Here is a 22500-nt window from a genome sequence, read left to right on the forward strand (position 1 = left end):
TTTTTATCTCTTTTCTTTTTTCTTTTCTTGTTTCTCTTCTTTTCTTTTCTTTTCTTTTCTTTTTTTTTCTTTTTTTTTTTTTTTTTTTTTTTTTATTTTCTTCCTTTCTCCCGTTCTTTTATTATCCTCTCTCACGCGCGACCGAAAAACTACGGGCGTAGATTTATGGCACTGCCCGGTGACTGACTCTTTCTCCGATTATGACTATACGCGAAGGACCGACCCCGAACAAGGATATATCCTCCACGACCATACCCTCTTGCCGCTTTTATCGGTGTCGCGATATAGCTAGACAGAAATTTCATTTTTTTTTCTGTCTCTTTTATTTCAAATATTTTTTTCTTTCTTTTTTCTGTTTTCTTTTTTCTTTTTTTCTTTCTTTCGTTCGAGAAATATCCCGTATATAATCTCGATATTATACTATTAACGTTTTCGAAATGGTCAATTCTCTGAGATTCTAAATTTAGAGCTTACATTAATGTTACGATAGGATACCGACTCATGAAACATTTATAAGTAAAGAAATAAAGAAATTTCAAAATCTAATAAAATATTTCAAACCAATTTGAAAATCAACTTTTCTAAAGGCATCGATGTAGTCAAGGCCTTACCTTGTATATACCATTTTTATTTCTCGCTTTAGTATAGGCTACGAAGCGACGAATATCAAACACTTTTATGGAATCCTATTTTAACAAGGTAGACGATACTTTTTACTTTTTTTCTCTCTCTCTCTCTCTTTCTCTTTCTCTCTCCCCTCTTCTTTTTTTACGTCTTTCTATGTCAGTATACGAGTCCGAAAACGGTCAGGCGTGGATTTATGGTTTTACCACTGACAAGCTGTGATCTTCCTCTCTCGTGATGATTCTGTGCTTGACCTTGGAAGTACTAGGGCGAATCGATGCTGGACCTTTTTAGACGCTTATCTTCCCTCGCCAATCCCTTAAACGCGTTCGTCCTTGCACCGACAGCAGGGGGAACCTTTTTTTTTCCTCCTTTTTTTTCTTTTTTTTTTTTACTACTCGCTTCTAACCATTCCTCCCTTTCTCTCTTCCTCGTTCACTTATCCTTACCTGCTACCTTCAGGGCAATAAAGCTCGAATTCTTTTTTGGCGCGTAACGGTACATTCGAGTAACCTTCCAAAGTTTAAAGCACGCTTGACCATTTTCATGAAGTAAGAATGAGAGAGAAAGATTAAAAAAAAAAAAAGAAAAAGTATGTCTGAAGAAAAAACTCAGGATCACAAGAATACTGAAAGATCCATACTGTGAGTACCGGTTTTACTAGATCTTTTGACATTGTTTGTTTTTTGTCTTCTCTCTCTCTCTCTCTCTCTCTCTCTCTTTCTCTCTGTCAAGGTAAAAGTTACTTGAGGTGAAAAAGAAAAGAGCGTTTTTCTTTCGTTTTTTGCAAAATCATTCGATTCCGTTCAATCCTTCCCCTTCTTCCCTTCAAAAATGACAATACAAAGTCGCGGAATTTGTTCGGCTTATAATTAGACCACGCCTTCTTCAACTGGTGGCCACGTTACTGGCGCGAAACTTCCATTCTTTCATTCGAACTAGCTACTTTTTCAACTTCACTTCCACTTAGATACTAAGGCGGGACTAATTACCAGACAAAAACTTGGCGAAACGTCGTCGGATCGTCGAAGCCATTGAACGTTTCTCTCTTATTCGGCGATGGATAACTTTCCGCATAAGTCCACAGACGTATGGGGCTTAACGCGCCGCTTACAATTAGTCGCGAGAGTTCGTGTTCCGCTTAATAATGGATTTCCTCACGGATAACAAATTGCCGAAGGCGATACATCTTTCTACCGCCTTGGTGTGGAACGCGTGTATTCTTACACGCGAACTCCGCGAGCTCGGATATTTAATTCGCGTGCGGCCAGTTTGCAATAATTTCCATGTGAACGAAACGAAGAAGCCAAAGGAAAAAGGAAATAACGATGCACGAGCCAAGGACTCTTGGAATTGCATTTAATTACCCTACCGAAGCTTACATCGATATAAAGATGCGTTTCGTCTTTCGAACGAGAATTTTTAATCCTTTCCCTTACCCCTTTTCCCTCCTCTCATCCCTACCCCTTATCCCTATCCCTATCCATACATCTCCTCATCCTCATCCTCTTTACCAACTCACCCCACTACGTTTACCACGGTTGTACGACATAATCTGCGTCTTGTCGGGCGCTTCTTTACGAGCTAACCGAAGTCGACGCGCGCGAGATCAACGCTTTATCAAGATTTATGGGCATTGCGCGCTTTCGCTTTGCATTCGCGCGACGAGGACGACGGAAAGGGAACGTTCCTTCGTATAACTTCTTTCCCTTGATATTCTACTTCCTTTTACTAACGAAGAAAATCCTTACTTTTGTGTTTCTACAAGTTCACGTCATTTCGTGTACTCATACTAACGTATCACTTGTTCGATCGATAAAGAAACAATTCTCTTTTTTTGTTTTTTCTTTTTCGCAACCCCTGATATTATCATAGTTCTCTTGTAATTGATAAAACGAGGTTGAACTTTAAATTGTTCAATTTTGTCGACGATAAAAAGTTAGTGTCAGTGCTTATCGTTACGATATAAAGAAATTTAGTTGTAGAATGTAATTATAAAATGAAGAAATAGAATTTATAGAGAATAAATATCTAAGTATTAAAAAGCGTACGTTCAGAGGCATTAAACTACATTACATGAGTAATGCTCGTTGAGATGCCGTCGGACCGTGGAACTCGATGCGATAACATCGTATGTCTCGCTCGAAGCACGAAACGTGTTTAATATAAGTAAATGTTCGTGTAAGTTTTTCGGTCTTCGTGTCAACGTTTTAAAAAGGGCGGGGAGTTAAGGGAGAGAGAAAAAAAATATATGTAACAGAAATTTATCTTACGGAACGGAGTATGTTTTTTAAAAGAGGCTAATTTATTATGCAGCGTCGAGATCGTTGTGAAACCATCGGTTTCTAGAAATCATTGAAACGAGGACGTATTCAAGCGACTTATTTTTTTATTATTATTTTTTTTCTTTTCTTTTCTTCTTCTTCTTCTTGTTTTCTTTTTTTTTTCTTTTTTTTTTCTCCTTAGAAATCTCTTTCCATTTGTCGATAAAGTCCTTTCATGTGGCAGCGTAAGACGATATCGTTACGACTACTTATCTAAGTTGGGCTAATATTTTAGGAGCGACCTACTTCGTCAAAGAATCGGAATGTTCGCGGTCACGGAAGAGCAAGAAAGATTACGCGTGGCGAAGGGTGAGATATAGAAAAAGGAATGGCGTGTTCGCCTATCGGGTTTGCCGATGACGTTCGTACACGCTAACGTGCGAGGCCTAAGTATGCAAGCCAATTCGAACGGATAAGAAACAAACGAGAACTCGTGTCTGCATCGATAACAACTAACAAGATCGACGACGATAACAAAATGATCATCGGTAATTCTTGAACGTTCGTCATATTACCGCTTAAAGGGAATGAACTTCAATTACGTTCAAACGGATTCATATTGCATGAATGGATCTCAAGTGTATGTATATATATACATAGAAAGAGAGAGAGAGAGAGAGAGAAAGAGAGAATATCAAATGAAAATTTCTAGACAATGTAAATCATGCATGAATTGTGAGTCATTTTAATTTACAAGTGATATTTCATGAATAATATTTCTATTATTAATTCTAAACGTTATTACAGACGTTCGATTAAAATGTACAATTATTCCATTCATAAATAGCACGATTTTATTTCTTAAAAGAAATTATTCGAACTTATAAGAGATCGAATAAATCATAATTCTAGCGGCTCAATAAAAGAGAACTATTCGTATAGAAGATAGATATATAAAATGGCTACGAAGTCGCCATTAAACTCCTACGACGAAAGCCGAGAAGTCAGTTTTTCGAGTTTCATCGATATTTACGTACTCCGAAGTTCGACTTGAGATGTGAATCAAGGACAAGTCACAGCAGGATGAGAGATGACATAGCATAGAGAAGAAGTAGCGATCAGGGTAGCGAAAAGTGGTTAAAGTAACGGAAGAAGAAGAAGAAGAAGAAGAAGAAGAAGAATAAGAAGAAAACTAAGAGGAATAAGAAGAATAAGAAGAGATACGCGAACGAACGGTAGAAAGAAGCGGCGAGGAGCGTACACGCGCTCGTGGATTAAAGAGTTATTTGAGTCTCAGAGGCGGCCATAACTCTCCCGGGCTATTCCCGTCCTGTGCTCGCTCGCCCACCAGAATATTTTAACATTGGGGGTGGGTGGCTGCCTGCCTGCCTGCCTGGCTGGCTGGCCTGACTCTCGAAATGGGTTTAGCTTGGGACATGGGGCAGACGCACGCGCACATACGCATACACACATATGAAGCTAAAGAGAGAGAGAGAGAGAGAGAGAAAGAGAAAGAGAGAGAGAGAGAGAGAGAGAGAGGAACACTGCACACATGTAAAGTATAGTTATAGAGGCGTACACGTGGACGACACGGTAGCGCGAACGCTCGTTACGCACTCGCGTATATATATTGTATATATACACACGCAGGAACTCTGGCATACGTGTACACGTATACTGTGAAGGAGTAAGAGAGACAAGGGAAGGGAAGGACAGAGAGAGAGAGAGAGAGAGAGAGAGAGAGAGAAAGGCAGGGTGAGACAGGGTCCGCACTCCACGCAGCTGACAGCTGTTCCGTCGGTGGGCCGGTCGGTGGGGAGGATTCAGCCTAGTCGCGCCCCTTCTATAATGGCTCCCTTTTCTTCCTTCCCCTACCCACGCCAGCATGGCTGGCACCGGTTTCTCTTTCTCTCTCGCACTTTACCTCTTTCTATCTCTACCTTTCTTTATCTCTCTCTCTCTCTCTCTCTCTCTCTCTCTCTCTACCTCTACCTCTCTCTCTCTCTCTTTCTCTCTCTATTTATCTATCTCTCTCTTGCTCTTTTCTAGGCATCGTTGCGTCATCATCAAACCGTCTTTCTCTCTCTCCTCGTTCTATGTGTTGAGTGCGTGACGTCAGAAGAACTAACGACTCGTTGCCTTGTGACGTAGCTGCAACGTCATAGTAGTCACGATAGAGAGTGAACGAATCGGAATGCCACCACTAGTGGCGCTTCGATCGTCCCTATCAATTTTTCCTGGGTGAAGAAGCGCGACGCTTATGAGATATAATAGAATATAATTCTATTCCGTATAGGCGGTATTGTCGTTTATTTGCATAAGAAAAATATTATTATCGTGACATAATTCTCATTCTTTAGATAAATGTTTAACATTGATATTGAAATCTAGTATAGAGAGTTTTTTTTCCTTTTTTTTGTTAATGTATACATTTTGACATAACCTTTATTCGTTTTGATTAAATAATATATTGCATTGATTATAAATTTGATACGTTTATTAATGTGTATAGAAATAATCGAACGTATAAAACTAATTTGAGAAAAACATAGAACGATACGGAACAATCCTTTAAATGTTCCATAAACGTCCATGTATTACTTACTTACTTGCCATTTTAACATTACGCTCAACAGGTGCTAAAAGTAATTATCTATTATCTCGAAGAACGATCATCTTCCTCCTCTTATTCGTTAACTTAAATGTAAGAGAGAAAAGAAAAAAAAAAAAGAAAAAAAAAAGAAAAAAGTAAAGTAACACATTAAATCGCCATTATCTTCATTAACTTCGGAAAAGAATTCGTTCGATGGAATAAAACGATAAGCAGGACAGCAATATCGTAAGGTTAATCGGTCGAAGGTCGTTGAGTATAATCTTGGCGGAAGGAAGGAAGGAAGGAAGGAAGGAAGAGAGAGAGGAAGGAAGAGAATGAGAAGAAAGGGAGGATGAGAGGGTTGAGGAGGAAGTTAAAGTGTAGAATGACGACGCGTATGGCATAGTAAGAGCTGCTACAGTGGCATGGTATCGTCAGCGATAGGCAGTGATCGTAAAACAAGAGTTTTACGAGACTCGATTCGAAGATGTGATGGTGGTGGTGGTGGTGGTGGTGGTGGTGGTGGTGGTGGTGATGGTGGTGGCGGTGACGACGGTGGCGTTGGAGTCTGGTGGCAAGAGTGTGGTGAAGGAAAAGGTATAGGAGGAGGAGGAGGAGGAGGAGGAGGAGGAGGAGGAGGTAGAAGAGATGGAGGAGGAGGAGGAGTACCGAAGCGAGTGCCGAAGCGACGGCCGTCGAGTGGGGCTCTCACGGTTTACGAGCGCATAACAGACGCGTTTATGGCCGTGATCACATGGCCCACTCGCATACCTATACCTATACAACCGGCTCCATAGCCCACTGCGAAGTAAACAAATCGTAAAGCTCTGCTTCGGATTTACTGACCTGCCGCAATATACGGAAAGCAATACGGAAAGGCAGCCAACCGGCTTTGATAACGTTCTGCTCGTTTCGTGCGCGTGCCGAGCGACGTTCCGCTTCGACATTAACATACATACATACATAAGCTATATGCGATCGAACGATCTTTATACTGGTCTGTAATACACTCTCCCTCTCTTTCTTTATCTCTCTCTCTCTCTCTCTCTCTCTCTCTCTCTCTCTTTCTTACATCCATTGCTATAATGACGGACGAAGACAATAATCATACCACATTTATTTTTTCCCCCGTTAATTATTCTCGATACACATGATTGATTCTTCTTTTTTTTCTCTTTTTTTTTTTTATATAATAATATCTACGTAATAATATTTATGTAAAGAAATGTACGTTACGTATTACGTATTATTTATCGTCGTACTTTCGTTGAGGGAAAATTAAAAATAAAAAGAAAAAAAGAAGATAAAATAAAGTAAAATAAATAAATAAATAAATAAATAAAAAATTAATAAGACTCCTATATATATATATATATATATATATATATATATATATATATATATATATATATATAGTTTCGTCTTAATATTAATGCGTTCGAATAATATAAATAGATATCGTTCAGATTCGATCGACGAGTTAATATTACGAGGGAGTTAAAATGATTATTTAACTAGTTATAATTCACATTTTAGCCGGACATGCGTATTCACGACACTCGAAGAATTCTCACGTTGAACAATGGACATTACGAGATCGGATAGGATAGATCGAAAAAGGATACGTTAATGTTTCGTATGGAATAATTAACGTTTAATTATCATATCGCGTTTATTATCCTCTTTACAAATTGATGCATTAATAATGCCGCTATCTAATGCATCTATCTTTCCAATTAATTCGCACGCGTTTCCTTGCTTTCCTCGATTATAACCGTAGAACGTCGAAGCCGAACGAGTAGAGCTCGTCGAACTCATTTTATTCTCGGACAATTTCGTGCCGTCATAGATACCTATATCATTTCTCCTCCTTCCCGATCAATGGTCCATGATGCGCCCGCGCACACACGGCACTTTGTCTTCTGCTTCTTGTTTCATTGTTCTCGTGGGTACCGCTAGATGCCGACACTGCTTTATGACTTTCGAAGTGACCAGTAGTTGACGCTACGATCGGTTTATCGTCCATTTATTTGCTCAACGCCATTCACGTGCACAAGGGATACTTTTAAAGCGTTTCGAAAAAGTAAGCGCTTGGTTATTTTTTTTTCTTCTTTTTTCTTTTTTTCGTTTTCTTTTTTTTTTCTTTTTCTTTTTTACGTAACTCCAGTAGAAAAACAAAAAAAGAGAAGAAAAAAGGAAAAAGCAAAAGAAAATTTTGTAGTTATATAGAATGACAATTGGGAATATTTCTCGATTTACGAGGAGATAATGTTAACAATTGAAATTTACGTTTTGCCTCTGATTAATTAAACACTTTGAACACTTCGAAATTTCCCTTTTTACCTGATACGATCGACGTGACGTTATTTACTTGGACAATTTTCGAATCGATTATGGAATCGAAGTCCTACGCGTTCCCAATCGTTTAATCAAGCGATCGCTCGTAGGAAGAAACGTTTCGTTTCTATCGCGAGGAAAGAAATTTCTGGTCTTCGAAGCACGAAGGCGAACGGCGGAGGCTTCGCGTACCGCGCAGAGAGTCACGGAGGTGATTTATTCGACTTAATTCCAATTCCATTGGAGCCACGAGACCGGGGGGGTTGGAGGGAGCTGGAACGTAGGCAAGGTGGTCGGGGGAAAAGGAGAGAAGGACGGAGAGGGTGGATATTCTTATGCAATTTGCCAGAAAGGTTCAAGAACCCGGGAGATCCCGCAATTTATCTTACCTTATGTTACGCCGAGCCAAGGCAACGCAAGATAGATGGCGTCAGTGCTTCCAAGCTCCCCTCCTCCTCTCTCTCTCTCTCTCTCTCTCTCTCTCTCTCTCTTGTACGCTCTCTTTTCCCTCCCTTACTATCTCTCTCACTCTTTCTCTCTCTCGGGTCACCCAAACTCCGTACAGAGCTCTGCGACCACCCCTTCCCCCAGCCAATGAGGGACGACCGCGGTGGCCATCTTGGATGGAGAGTTATTGAACGAAAAAGATGAGTAAGAAACTTGTTATGGGGGTGCGTTCTCTCCGCGCCACTGGGACTTGCTCGAGAAACGGGCGTGTTTGAGGAGGAAGGGTGAGCAAGAAAAAAAGGAAGGAATACGAGAGAAAGAGAGAGAGAGATAGAGAGAGAGAGAGAGAGAGATAGACGGCCAGCTATAAGGGGTTGTTGGCGCTATATTGATCAATTGCTTTGCCGTGCTTTGCGCTACTTTCCACCTATAAAGCACGATGCCTACGGAAACGCGATACTTACCGAGTGGTCGACCGAGACTAATTATATAACGATCTTATTCGTTGGAATCTTCGAGGAAGCATCCTCCTTACTGTGTAGATATTTTCGAGCGTACCTTTTTGTGCTCTTTCTTTTTTTTTCTTTCTTTTTTTCTTTTTTTTAAAATCATTATCATATGTAAACACGTATGTAGAAATATGTCTACGGTCAATGAACTACGAATCGAAAATTAAATTGATCCGATTATTCGGTAAACAGACGACGCGATAATAACGCTCGATGATAGTCGAAATGGAATATATCGCGATAATGAAATTATTATAAATCATCTTCTCGTTGACAGGTAATAATTTTTCATTTAAGTACTTACGATATCCTTATGGGTTAACAGTAACTATAGCAGATCGAGAAGTTAACGCTTGGAAGACATCTAGTCGAATTGTAAAAAAAGTTTTCATTGTAAATTATGAACGTCGTAGGAACGTCGTGCATTTTCTATGCGCCGATGCACGCGTTTTCCCTTCGCTCAGGAATTTTTATCGCGTCGCGTGATCGCAAAGTAAGACAACGTCAACGGTGGGCATGCGACGAGGCAGCAAGACATGGGTGGTCCGTCGTCGACTTGCATTTCACGAATGCTTAACGCGTTCTCGCTTTATAGGCGCGTGCGCGAGCGAGGTGTCGCCTAACTAAATTTTGCCTTGAGGTTTTACAAAGTGTTTGAACTATCTGCTGCGTGCCCGTACACGGGGCGGGGACGTTGCGTACGTGGCTTCACGCTCGCTAATCCGTGATCGGCCTGACAATGCGACGATTAAGCTCGAACATTGGGATGCGTATTAGCGTGCGATAAACATACTTTGATAAAAACAATCTTATTGACGCATCAATATTAATAATGAATCATCGTAGAAGGTGGGCCTCATCATAATTTCGTTGTTGTTTGCTGCACACGCGCGTTCGTTCTTATCTGGTCATTCGTGAAAAAGCTCTTATCATACGGTAAAACGCGAATATTTTTTATCACTTTGACAAATAGAACTTATCCATTTTTATAATGTTGCACACGTGACCTTTAACAATTTATTGCTTTACACTCGATAATAAAAATGATTACAACAAACGTTTAAAAAATGTACTTTTAAAAACTTCGCCGATATCTATTGACCGGTTAACACGATGATAACTGATGAATAATGAATTACATGACTAAGCATTTAGACAATTTTCATACATTATGATACATTATTTCACTAATAACCGACGACGGCTCATTTTTAGTAAATTTAGTACTTCTTCTAATCTTTCTACGATAAAAAAATATTATTCCACAAATATCCAATGACGTTTCTGTATGATGCGATAAATTCCCTTTTTGTTAAAATAAAAATTAACAATTCTATCAAACAAAACAGTCCATAAATTTTGATTTAACTTAATTACTATTTCCAAAAAATTACGAAGAAATTAAATTTCCCGCTAATTTTTTTAATCCTCTTTACCTACAAGTATTCATTCTTTCACATTTTTATCGACGAGTTTCTCGTAAGCTCCGCCCGATGGCGCTGCTTAGAGAAGATCTTTCGACGCGCCATCTGTGAGAGAACGAACGAAACGTCTCCTGTTCGCGCCACGTGCGTTCTCCCCAGCAGGAGGCGTGAGGTTCTCCGTCTCTCAGTCGCTCGTCGACGATCAAGGAGCATACGGGGCAGAGGGGATTGTTGTCGTTCGACAGTTGTGTGCGAGTCGAGTCGCTCGCGCACTCTAGTCCTCGACTTGTGGGTATGGAGGGAGGTGGTAGAGCTGCGGTGTGTCCGCAACGGCGCAGAATCTCATCGATCATTCGTAGCGTTTCCCCGTGTTTCACGGCGCGCTCTCTGTGCGTCGTCGTGTTGCACGTAGTCAAAGGAAAGAGAAAGAAAGAGCGAGCGAGCGAGAGAGAGAGAAAGAGAGAGAGAGAGAGAGAGAGGAGTCGCCATCGTGCCCCTGACACGTCCACCCATATCACCCCACCCCCACGATGTTTACCCCTACCTCGGCAAAACGAAGCGTCGAGTCCGTGACGGTTCGGCGGGCGATGCCGAGCGACCATCATCGAGTCTTCCCTTACCTTCTCCATTATATTTATGCGCCGGCTCGCAGCAACGAAGGTTTATGTCGTCTTTTCATTTCATCGTACGTACGTAGTTACTTATTTAACAGATATTTTGCGAGTTCATTCGTTCGACGTACAAGAAGATTATCACGTATATTTGTTTTATTTCATTCTTATCTTTTCGTTTTATTTACGATACCGATGTCTTTTATTTTCGTTTTTGTTTTCATTTTCTTCTTGTTTATGGAGTATAAAAGGAGAGTAGGTAGTATGTATTAGATACTTCACTCGTAGTGAAACGGGATTAGTCTCGCGCTGCGAGCGCACGGACGCGCGCGCGGATCGACACCACGTGTCGCGTGTGCCCAATAAGTGCGCGAGTGCTACCGCGTCGACCAATCGCAATGTGAAGATGCTGCACCGTGTCGTGGCTACCGAGGATGTTCGAACGTCCAAAACGTGACCTCGTTCGATCTTCGTCCGGTAATACGATTTTACGACTCGTCGATTTTTTTCGCTTTCCCTTTCTCTCTTCCTCTCTCTTTTTTCTCTCTTTTTTTATTTATTTATCTATTTTTTTTTTTTTTTTTTTTTTTTTTTTTTTTTTTTTTTTTTTTGATTGAAAATAGTAGTGATTTGTGTGGACGACGTTTCTGGAGCAGTACACTTTATTCGGATTATAAATTAATATTCTTCCGTCAATTTCCGTGTTAATCCTCGAACGAATTGTGAATGAACGATTGTGATTTGTATTGTGCTTTTATTCATCAAATTCATTTCTTCGACGGACGATATTTTTTTCCTAGAATCAGCGAAGTGATGAGGAATAAAAAGAGAGAAAGAAAAAAAATAATAATAATAATAATAATAATAAACGATGGATTAATTTAATTGCATGATTATATTATTTATTGTCAAATGTCAAGGATATACGTATAAAAACATTTTAATGTTCTCCTTATGTCGTCTTTTTTTCTTTCTTTTTTCTTTTTTCTTTTTTTTTTTTGTTATTTTTTCCTTGTTCTTTTTCTTTCTTTCTTTCTTTTATATTTTTTTTTTTTGGTTTTTTCTTATTTCTTTTTTTCTCTCCAACCAAGAGATAATTTTCATTCATTCGAGGATCGTACAGAAACACGATCGTAAAAATGAAAATAAACGTCCCGACGTAAGTTAACTTTTTCTCGTTGTCATTGAGGATCGAACAAATCTTACTACTCGTAGATATATAGTATATACGTACGGAGTTAAAAGAAAGAAGGCTCATACATAAAAGAGCAACGTTCTCGAGCGAACGTGTTTTCGGTAGTCATTGTATTTACTTCTGTCAAAGTTAAAAAAGTATAAAAAGCGAAGAAAAACGGGGGAATTACTTTGGGACTTTTTTGGCGTAGGTGGTTACGCGCGCGCGTACACATGTAAACGCGTGTACGCATACGCATAGCCTGAAGGATCGTAAATCAGATGGATATATATATATATATATACATGTGTGTGTTTGTATGTGTGTGTGTATGTATGTGTAGGTATAATACGTATGTGCTGTAACGGTATGTAATTTATTGTTTCAGGTAAGTGACGTCGTACCGCTCCAGGCCGATTCGAGCATACACGTTCCTTTCCCGGCATAATGTAAGCAACCCACTGTACGTATTACAACGATGTTAAACCGACGCTTCGTGCCTCGTTGAAAGAAACAATGAAGGCAGGACGGTAACCTTCCAAACGTGCGTGCGTTTACATGTGCGTGTATTGTATCTATTTAGTAAATATATATATATATATATATATATATATATATATATATATATATGTTTGTCCAAATTTAAACATCGCAGGAAGTTTTTATTGCTCGCAGAAAAAAGAAACATATTTTTATGCTTCCTGTCGTTACAAAAAAAAAAGAAAGAAAAAAAAAACAAAGAGAGAGAGAGACAGAGAGAGAGAGAGAGAGAGAGAGAGAGAAGGAAAAAGAAAAAGAAAAAAGAAAAAAAAAACCAACGAAGACACATAAAACAACAGAAAAAAAAAATAACGCAACAATACACGAGAGGAGATAATACATTTTTACGCGTCGAAATTATTGCGGTTGATAAATAGCGTCGTGGACGCGTAACGATACTTTTGAGTCTAATTTGAGCCGACGTGTTTTTTCTTTTTATTATTATTATTATTATTATTATTATTATTATTATTATTATTATTATTATTATTTTTCTTTTTTCTTTCTCTCATTTTTTTTCTTTTTTTTTTTTTTGTTTTAGTATAAACGTCCAATGGGAAGTTACTCGACTTGGATCGATTACGATAATTGTTAAAGGCTAATTATTCTTTTGAACGATAATGTAGATTACGTATTCGTTACGTAAATAAAATATAGGTTGTCCTCATTTACAATGAGTTCCTCGAGAAAAAAGTTACAATTAATATATGCACATACGATTAAAAAATAGATAATATATAAGAAATAACAAATTATTCGTCGAGCTTCTTCCGGCGGTATGATCAAAGGCTTAACTTTTTTCAGATAATTTCTCTTCCCTTTAATTCGGGTTTTATACACAACGAAAAGAACGAACGAACGAACGAACGAACGAACGAACGAACGTGTACGATCGAATTAACGTAGGAACGTACGAACGAACGATCGAAGTTTGTTGGGTACGATGGAAAGAACGGGACGAGCAGCTGTCGATATAAAATCCGGTTTATTCCGAATTCGATTATCCCCACTTTTAGATACTCCCTACCTCACTGATATTCTCAACGCGATAAGTGGATCTTAAATGCGGCCACCTGTAATACAATATATTACGGTAATGGCGCACGCCTTAACCCGGTAAAACACATAGGTACGATCCTACAGGTGTAAACAACCCTAAACGAGGCACAGTTATTAGCGTAGCACTGCGGGAGGGTTCTCCGTGGAAACGTAAGAGTATATAATAAGTCGTGTTGCTTTTACTAACGTAAAGGAATGAGTGTAGGGTGGGAGGGTGATGGTGAGAGTTGGCGAGGAAGAGTCGAGAGAAAGGCAACGATGGGGTGGGAATGAAAAAGAATTCTTGTCGAGGATGGAACCAAGAGGGGCCACACACCGTCGGCTTGTAAAACGCGCTGTGAGATTAAATGCTTCATTAATGTGATTAAAGTAAAAAGCTGCTTGAGTAATGAGCCACGCTGAATCATTCGTTGGGACCGCTCTCGACTTCTTCCACATGAGTTAGACAAAATTTTTTTTTGGTACATCTCTCCCTCTCTCTCTCTCTCTCTCTCTCTCTCTCTCTCTCTCTTCTATTTTGTCTGTATATATTCGTATTATTTTCAAAGGAAAGATTTCTGGACGTTATACAAATTGAGAAAAATAAAAATTAATTTATATTATTTGTTTAATATTTGAAAGTAACACATCGAGGCTTCTTGTTCTAGCGTCGAAATCTTTCAAACGTAATGTTTTCGATCGAATGAGAAATCATAGTTATGAAATTAAATTGAATTAACGAAAATGATATTTTTGATAAGGAAAATCCAAGAGTTTCTTATTGCATTGGTTGAATGGAAATGACAGTAATATCGCGGTAATCTTCAAAGCGATAGAAGCTCAAAGTGGCATTTCGTATGGTCATTTCGTATACATTGTTCGCAAAACGATCGTAGAGAATAGTAGAACGATCGCGTTCAACGAATAAAAGGTCGGTACATGTAATCTCGAGGACGTTTGTATGGCAATACGATGGCAGCTCTATCGGGACTAGCAATTGTAAACGCCGTCGGGTTTCGTCGTGCAAATGGGTAGCCGCCTTTGAGTACAACTCAAAAGGTTTCTGATATCTACGTGGTGCACCTGCTTTGCCACCATATTGAATAGTTCCAAGTAAAAGTTAGATCACAGGTGCGCGTAACATTTACAGAATCCTCAATTGAAACCTTGAATCATATTAAAATGTTTTCACGATCGAATATAACAACGATCCATCAATTCATTTTCCGTTGTTAAATTGTACGGTTTGTTTGTTAAAAAATCGAAAAGAAGAAAAGAAACAAAAAAAGAAAAAAATATCGTTTGATTTATTTCATCGAGAATTAAAGAAATGATTACATATTTATGTTGCAGAAAAAAGAATATAACGCGAAAATAAATCCTGTAGATAGGCAGGTAGGCGATCTTATTGCGATTAATATTATGATTTCGATCCATCGTTAGATAAGATCTTATCTCTCAGTTATAAGTCATAATATCTGACAGGAGCTATTTGAGAATCGATACATGAAAATGCATCCTGCAGCATTCTCGATAGAAGAAAATCACCTACGGAGAACTGCACTGCGTATCTTCGAAGAAAATCTATATATTCTCATGTTCGTGTCGTAGAATCGATGTATCAGGTTGTACGAGGGCAGACTGAAACGCAATATCGACGATTTCGCTCTCGGGAACAGGGAAAACTTTAATTCTCCTCGAAAACTTTTTGGACTGGGTGTGTAATGTTTCTACTTCGTTGAAATATCGCAAGAGTCTTGGGGGTGGGGGAGGGAGAGAGAGAAAAAAATTAATTTTTCAACAATCGATCGTTCAGAAACTTTGGAAGATAGAATGATAATAAAATTTTTAACATTTTTTCTTTCTTTCTTTTTTTTTCTTTTGTTTTTCTTTTCTCTCTTAATTGTTAAAACATTTATCATTTAACGACATACGAATATTTATTTATTATTTATATGTTCGAATTAAATCATTGAAAAAATCATATAGAATATAAATAAGGAAGAATATGCGGAAATAAAAGATATTTCGAAGGATCGCTTTGAACGTATTCGTAACGTTATCAATGAGGAGGGATGTATCGAAGAGATTGGTCCTGGTATACTTAGATGCGTCTCGTTTCTGCAAGGTGCCGCGGGTTGACGCAAAGTGCAAGCAGATGCGATCGACGATTATGCACTTACGCCGTTACCGTATATATATATAAACGTGTTCCCCTATAAGCAAGCAGTCTGGGATATGGAGTTAAACGTACGTGTATATGTGTGTGTGTGTGTGTGTGTTTGTGTGTATCTCTCTTTACGAGAGGGTGAATGTAATGTATACCTATGTATACAAACATAGAGACACGTACGTATACAGACACGTAAAGACGCTGACCGTGGCACGAGAGCAATGCATCTTATGCGTGACATCGGGCCCCGCACTAATCGCGCGACAATCTTCACCCGCGTGCACACGGAGAGGGACTCCTTCAGCAAAGGAGAACGAAAGAGAAAGAGAGAGATAGAGAGTAGCCTCCTTTGAGAAAAAGAAAGAGAGAGAGAGAGAGAGAGAGAGAATAAGCAAACTCCTCTTTTACCGTCTCAAACCGAGAAAGAGAGAAAGAGCTATCGAGTCGATCCATGGCATCCTCCGTTTCAAGAACAAACGACGATCGTATAATTAGGTGTCTCGACGAACACTACGTAATATCTTTAAACGGTGGGGGGAGGGGAAAGAGGGGACACATTGCCGGCACCTGTACTTCTTTTTCCTTTGGAACAGGACGTCCGCGAGACTCGTAATCTGGCTATCTACTTCCCATTCGTAAGATCGATCGGAAAGTCTTTCCTCTAAGCCTGTCCTTGTATCTTCTTGAACACGATACGGAAAATACATGGTCAATTTTGCATGGCCACCTTCGTTGTTTCCTCTCTCATTGCAAAAATTTCTTTATTCGAACGGAAGTTCGGGCGTGGCAAGGCGTTCTCCAGTAATGGCGATGAATATACATTCGATATTAAAAATGGTCGTTGTCGCAGCGCTATCGTTCGTCCGGTCGCGAAGTGGTAAAAACTTATCGCATGGAGATCGTGTTAGAGAAAGAATTGAATATTCAGCTCGCGTGTAATATCCGTGCGAAATTACACGTCGCTACGACGACGCACCCACTCACCCTCTTCCTCTTATTATTTTTTTCCTCGAATCTATTTTCATTTCGTTTTTCGAGAGAGGGAGAGAGATACGAAGGGAGAGAGAGAGAGAGAGAGAGAGAGAGAGAGAGAGAGAGAGAGAGAATCATCATCCCTTCTTTCCTTAATTTAATGAATACTCGATGAATCTAAATGATAAAGAAAATATTTTGAAAAATTTTTCTTACGCTCAAAAATATCAAAATTTAACACGTTTAATTTCGTCATAATTATATTCAACGAGACATATAAATCTGAGGGACTTTATTAAAATAAAAAAAAATAAAAAAAAATAAAAAAATAAGAAACAAGTAATAAAGAAATAAAAAAAAAGGTATGTAAAAATTGGATTAAAAGTTTTTTAAAACGAACTCATTACAAATCAATGTATGTATGTATGCTTAGCTACAACTACTATTATTTTGTTTACATATAAATACATAATTTCCATTTACGTCATTTCGTGTCTCGTTTGTAAAATTATTATCGCGAATGCGATAATGTTTTATCGACGGGTTTATCGTTAAAAATGTTATTTTAAAGAATAAGGTTACAAATGCTTACATTTGTCTATTCTAATCTTCTATAGATCATAAGTTATTTATCATGGAATTCTTGATTTTTGGTTAAATGAGAGGAGAGAAAAGAAAGTCAACGCGTGGCCACACCGACGCTTTTGATAAGAAACATTTGCGGAAAGCGGGAGCCACTGGCGTGATGGCGGTCTCTATCGCGCGGAACACTTAGATACGCATCTATCGAACCAGCCCTATGCTGCTATGTTGAGCGGCGCACGCAGCAAGGAAACCTGTTATTTATTTCTTCGGTGACCGCCTACCTTCCAAGAGTCCAATATAATCATTATAATTATTGTCTCCCCCTTCAAAGCAACTTCGATAATCATCGTCCGTATTTGTTGCACGTTCGGCACCAGTTCGTTGGTTTGCGTTCGTCCGTTCGTTCGTTCGTTTCTCGTCGAGTCTCGATCGTTTCTTCAAATCGCACTTCGACTTTTACCCCCCTTTTCTTTTTTCTCTTATTATTATCGTCTTATCATTTTTATGAGAGTAATTTCACGTAATACAGTTTCGTTCGTAACTTATATGTTAGACATTTCTTTTTCTTTCTTTATTGGCAATTTACGAGAGATTAACATTTCTTGAATTTCTAATCATATATATGCTATTGTTATTCGTTCGTTATTATTTACCATTACGTTGTATTACATTTTGATTTAGGAATTTATAAAAGTTTTTATTAGATACCAATCTAAGATCAAAAATCTTAATTGAATGTTATCCCTTTTTTCTTTCTTTATTTTTCTTTTTATCTTTCATTGAAATATATATATATATATATATATATATATATATATATATATATATAAAATTTATATCTTTAATCGAATTGCATTATATGTATACATTATGTATGTTGTATATCATTCTGGAGAAGATATATGTACATTTAAACAAAGACAGGTGAGAATTGTATAAACGTTAATACGTAGTATCTTTTGATCGTTCATTCGAAACGCGTTTATTGTATTTTCGTGACATCCGTGAAACCTCATGCACCTGAAATTTATAGAACGATCGAATGATAGAAAGCTTTAGCGCCGTCTGTCGACTTTGTTTTTATCATGACAATATGTCCTCTCTCATATCGTAATATGGTAGGTATACTTAAACAACGCTTGTTCCTCGACGCGACATTATAAATTGCGAGCGATCCAGTCGCCACCATTCGCCCTCGCCGCATTAATTCTTTCGCTTTTCAATTAGCGAGCAAGTTCGCCGAATAAATTGAGAGGTAATGTCAATGACGGTAGTCGTGCACGTATGTGACTTTCTAAATCCCGTTCGTGCTTCGTCCCCTTTCACCTGAACACTTGACCGTTTCTCTATCTTAACTTCATAATTTTATATTTTCTTTAATTAACAACTTTTGTAATTCTTCTATTAATTCCTTTTTCTCATAATAAAATATTAATTATATTTATGAATTGTTTTCCTAATTACTTTCTTTTCTTTTTCTTTTTTTTTTCTTTATACAAGTTAATATCGTATATATCCGATATAAGAGATCAACGTGATAAAAGATAAGAACTTTATGTGGTTGCAATTTACGATTCATTTAATTTGTTTTTTTTTTTCGTTTAATAAACGTTTATTACTTGTATGAAAATATAAAATAGTTCGATCGTTCGAGAAACTCGAAACGATTATGAAGTTGAAGTCGCTTTAGCAACAACCAAGGTCAGGATCCGATAGATCATTATTAATCGCATATGATGACGATGATCCTCGATCTATCAACGATACACACGATTCCAGGTAGCGGTTAGATCGTAGGTCGAAGTAATATTATTCCGTAGAAAAAGCAACATGACGAAGGCTAAGGTAGGTAAGTTGGTGCCGACCACCTAGAACCTCGCCACCGGTAAGTTGGGAGCGTCACGACGCCGCCGTCGTGCCGAGTTACGGCCACAAATCACGCGATTCGTAATTGCTACTACCAACTACGATTTCACATGAATGTGGCTATCGTTGCGAGGGGAACAAAAAGTGAGTGAGAACGCAGGATTAGTGGTAGTAATAGTAGTAGTAGTAATAGTAGTAATAGTAGTAGTAGTAGTCGAGAAGAAACGTCGATGGAAATCCATAAAATCGATTTGATACATTAAATTATCGATTCAGCAAATATTTTTACATTGAAATTGATTTTATCAGAGTTAAGATATCACTTAGAGTTAGATATCATATATGTATATACATTATACATATATTAACGGATAGATCTATCGATTATGATAAATGAAACTAAATATAGAGAAAGGTGAAAAGAATTATTAGCAAATCGATCATTCTCCTTGAATTTATTTATCTTTATCTTAACAATATAATAAGATGAAAAATATCGAAATCGAAGTGTTGTCGAGTTATCAGCTTCTTCTTCTTCTCGCGTTCTCAATGCTTACGCGCAAAGATCGTACAAAAGTATTCATCGTCGATGTATCGATGCGTTACATCTTCTACCCACATATAAGGTGGTACCATTGTTAGTATGATTTACAACGTCGTTACGTTTGCGCATAACTTAAGTTCGCCAGGGTGTCGCGATGAAATACTTGGAGCGCAGCGCAATAATTAATTTGCAACAAATAGCGCTGCACCTCTGAAGACAACGCCGGATGATTTGTTAGGCGTGAGCGTTGACTTCCACGACGATTTAATCGTATTCGCATGCCTTCGGGGTTGGCGCCGTGTTCTCCGGTTAAATACTTTACTCACGTTGTAAGACGATCACGCGAAATGGTAATACAATATAAAAGCGGTATCATTTATCGATTTATCATTTCTTCGCAACGGTAGAAGATCAAATAGGAAGAGACAAGCGTACGGATAAAGATAAATTCGCGAATAATCAAATAGGAATAATGGATAATGGTGGTTCTCCATTATAATCAAACAAGTGTTTTACGATCAAGATTGAAACGTTGAAATGAATTCTTACGCATTAACGGGAGAAAATCGTTTCTTTTTTTTTTTTTTTTTTCGTTCAATCGAGTCAAGACGATCATAACGATAATAATTTTTCGATGACCTTCCGCTATCTTGATTATAGGTAACAAGTGGATAACGGGGAATAATAATCAATGACGTTTATAAGATAAGTACTTACTTAGATATCTAACTACGTATTATGATATCGATAAAAATATGATCACTAGTCTCGTCGTATAGTATATAGTTTTCAACTATTTTCGATATATTCCATGTATGTAACATGGCATATGTATGTTCTAGTTTTTCAACTAGAAATTCCTCGTAGTCCGTAGTTGTAATACACTCCCGATGGAGTGTACGTTGGCATTGTAACTCTCCCGGCAATACATTATGTTACGTCCAGGTTCCAGGTATTAAGTTCGGCTTCCCTCTCGGATGGTGCGCGCGCGCGAACGACGGACACTATACACTTACACAGGTAGAAAGAGAAAGAGAGATAAACATACGTGTTCTCTCTTCACTTTGATTCGCCCGTCGACGGTCACGGGGCGGCACGTTAAAAGCTTTTCCCCGCTACTGACGTAATTACGGATATATGGCTCGCGATGCTTTCGAACGTTCGCCCCCCCCCCTCGCCCACCCTACTCCATCCCACATCACCCCCCGAAACGAACCTAGAATCGGCCAACAAACTATAATAGCACCCGCAGAAAATTCCCCTCCCTTTCGAACCTTCTACGGACGGTGATTCTCAACCTTTTTCGTAGCTATTACTTACGTAGGAAATTTTTACGATTTCGATTTTCAATATCGCGTCATTGAATTTTCATTAATAATCTTTTTTCATTGCGGAAAGATTGAGAAGTAAAAAAGAGCAAAGAAATAAGCAAAACAAAACAAGAAAAAGAAAAATAGAAAAAAGAAAAGAAAAGAGAAAGGGAAGAAAATCCGTAAAATTTTCTCTGGGAGAAAATCTACAAACTCTATTATCTCGTAGATATATAATCTCTAGGAAAAGAAAGAAAAAAGGAGAAGAAAGAAAAAAAAAAAAGAAAAAGAAAAGGAAGAAGACAAAAGTAAGAATAACGTATAAGCGTAAAGGGAGAGAGGGAGGGAGTAATAAAAAAGAAGAAGAAAAAAAAAAAACGAGAAAAAGATTAAAAAATTAAAAAAAGAAAAAAAGAGAAAATAAAGAAAAAAAGTAGAAAGGTCGGTTCATCGATGACGGAGTACTCTTCGCGGCTCGTTTCGATCGCGTGGGTGCGCTCGCAGCGGAGGCGAGTCTAGCTCGTGTATATGGTTAGACAGGAGGAGGAGAAGGTGGTATATATATATATATATATATATATATATATATATATAGAGAGAGAGAGAGAGAGAGAGAAAGAGAGACAGAGAGAGAGACAGAGAGAGAGAGAATATGAGAGAGAATATGAGAGATAGAGAGAAAGAAAGAAAGAGAGGGTGGGTAGACGAGGGAGGAGAAGAACTCGCACTCTCCCGCGCTCTTCGAAGGCACACAGAGAGCAGGGTACAGGCGTATGGGCATATGGGCATGGCGAGCTCTCTCGCGCGCCCTCGCGCTTGCTAGCTTGCCTTCCTTCCTCCTTCCTCTTTCACCGGCGCTGCCTGCCATCGTATCAACATCGCACTTCATAATCCTGCCAGTGTTTCCGCGCGTCTCGATCCGTTACCTTACTTCGCGACCGATCGCCGTTGAGGTTTTAAAGAAAATCCGTTGTTTATCCGAATAAAAAATATATTTGTCATCATATCCGTAAACGCGATTTTTTTTTTCTCTCTCCTCGATTAAGAGAAAATTATTTTCAAATGTCCGTATATAACTCGCGACGTACCTTAAAATTATACCTCATCCTTCGTTCGTCCTTTTTTTTAATTAATATCTCATTAATATTGAGAAAATACTCGTGAAAAACGAATGTCGACTCGGTATCGATATTTCATCCTAAAGGATTCACTACTCTTTCTTATCTTTTTTTTTTCAATTCCATGCATCGTGATATATATATATATACATACACATACACACACACATATATATATATATATATACATATAGGTACATAGTTATTATAGTGCGCGATTAGTCGATACTTTCTGACATTTTCCTCATGAAAAGTTATGCCACGGCCTATACGCGTCGAGGATACTTTCGGTTTATGGTGAGTGGATTTCAATCCTTTCGTTTCGAAGTAATTATATAAGGATGATGATGAAATAGCGAATGAGAATTTTT

The 22500-nt window shown here is 38.3% G+C and overlaps 1 protein-coding gene across 6 annotated transcripts in view; it reads left to right on the forward strand.

Annotated features, from left to right (window-relative positions):
• The window catches only part of LOC124425100 (homeotic protein antennapedia-like), a 145377-nt gene that overhangs the window by 44948 nt on the left and 77929 nt on the right, over positions 1 to 22500 (forward strand). For 2 of the 6 annotated variants that reach the window (XM_046964969.1, XM_046964963.1), the window contains exon 1: positions 10482 to 11286. The exons of 1 other annotated variant lie outside the window; for it this stretch is intronic. The gene's annotated coding sequence lies outside the window, so the exon portion shown is untranslated. Of the gene's footprint in view, positions 1 to 10481; positions 11287 to 12371; positions 12447 to 22500 lie in introns of those variants that run through there. 3 more of the 6 variants (XM_046964966.1, XM_046964968.1, XM_046964970.1) reach the window with 3 other exon arrangements.

The sequence above is a fragment of the Vespa crabro genome, chromosome 6 (genome assembly GCF_910589235.1).
Source record: "Vespa crabro chromosome 6, iyVesCrab1.2, whole genome shotgun sequence".
In the NCBI taxonomy this organism is placed as follows: domain Eukaryota; kingdom Metazoa; phylum Arthropoda; class Insecta; order Hymenoptera; family Vespidae; genus Vespa; species Vespa crabro.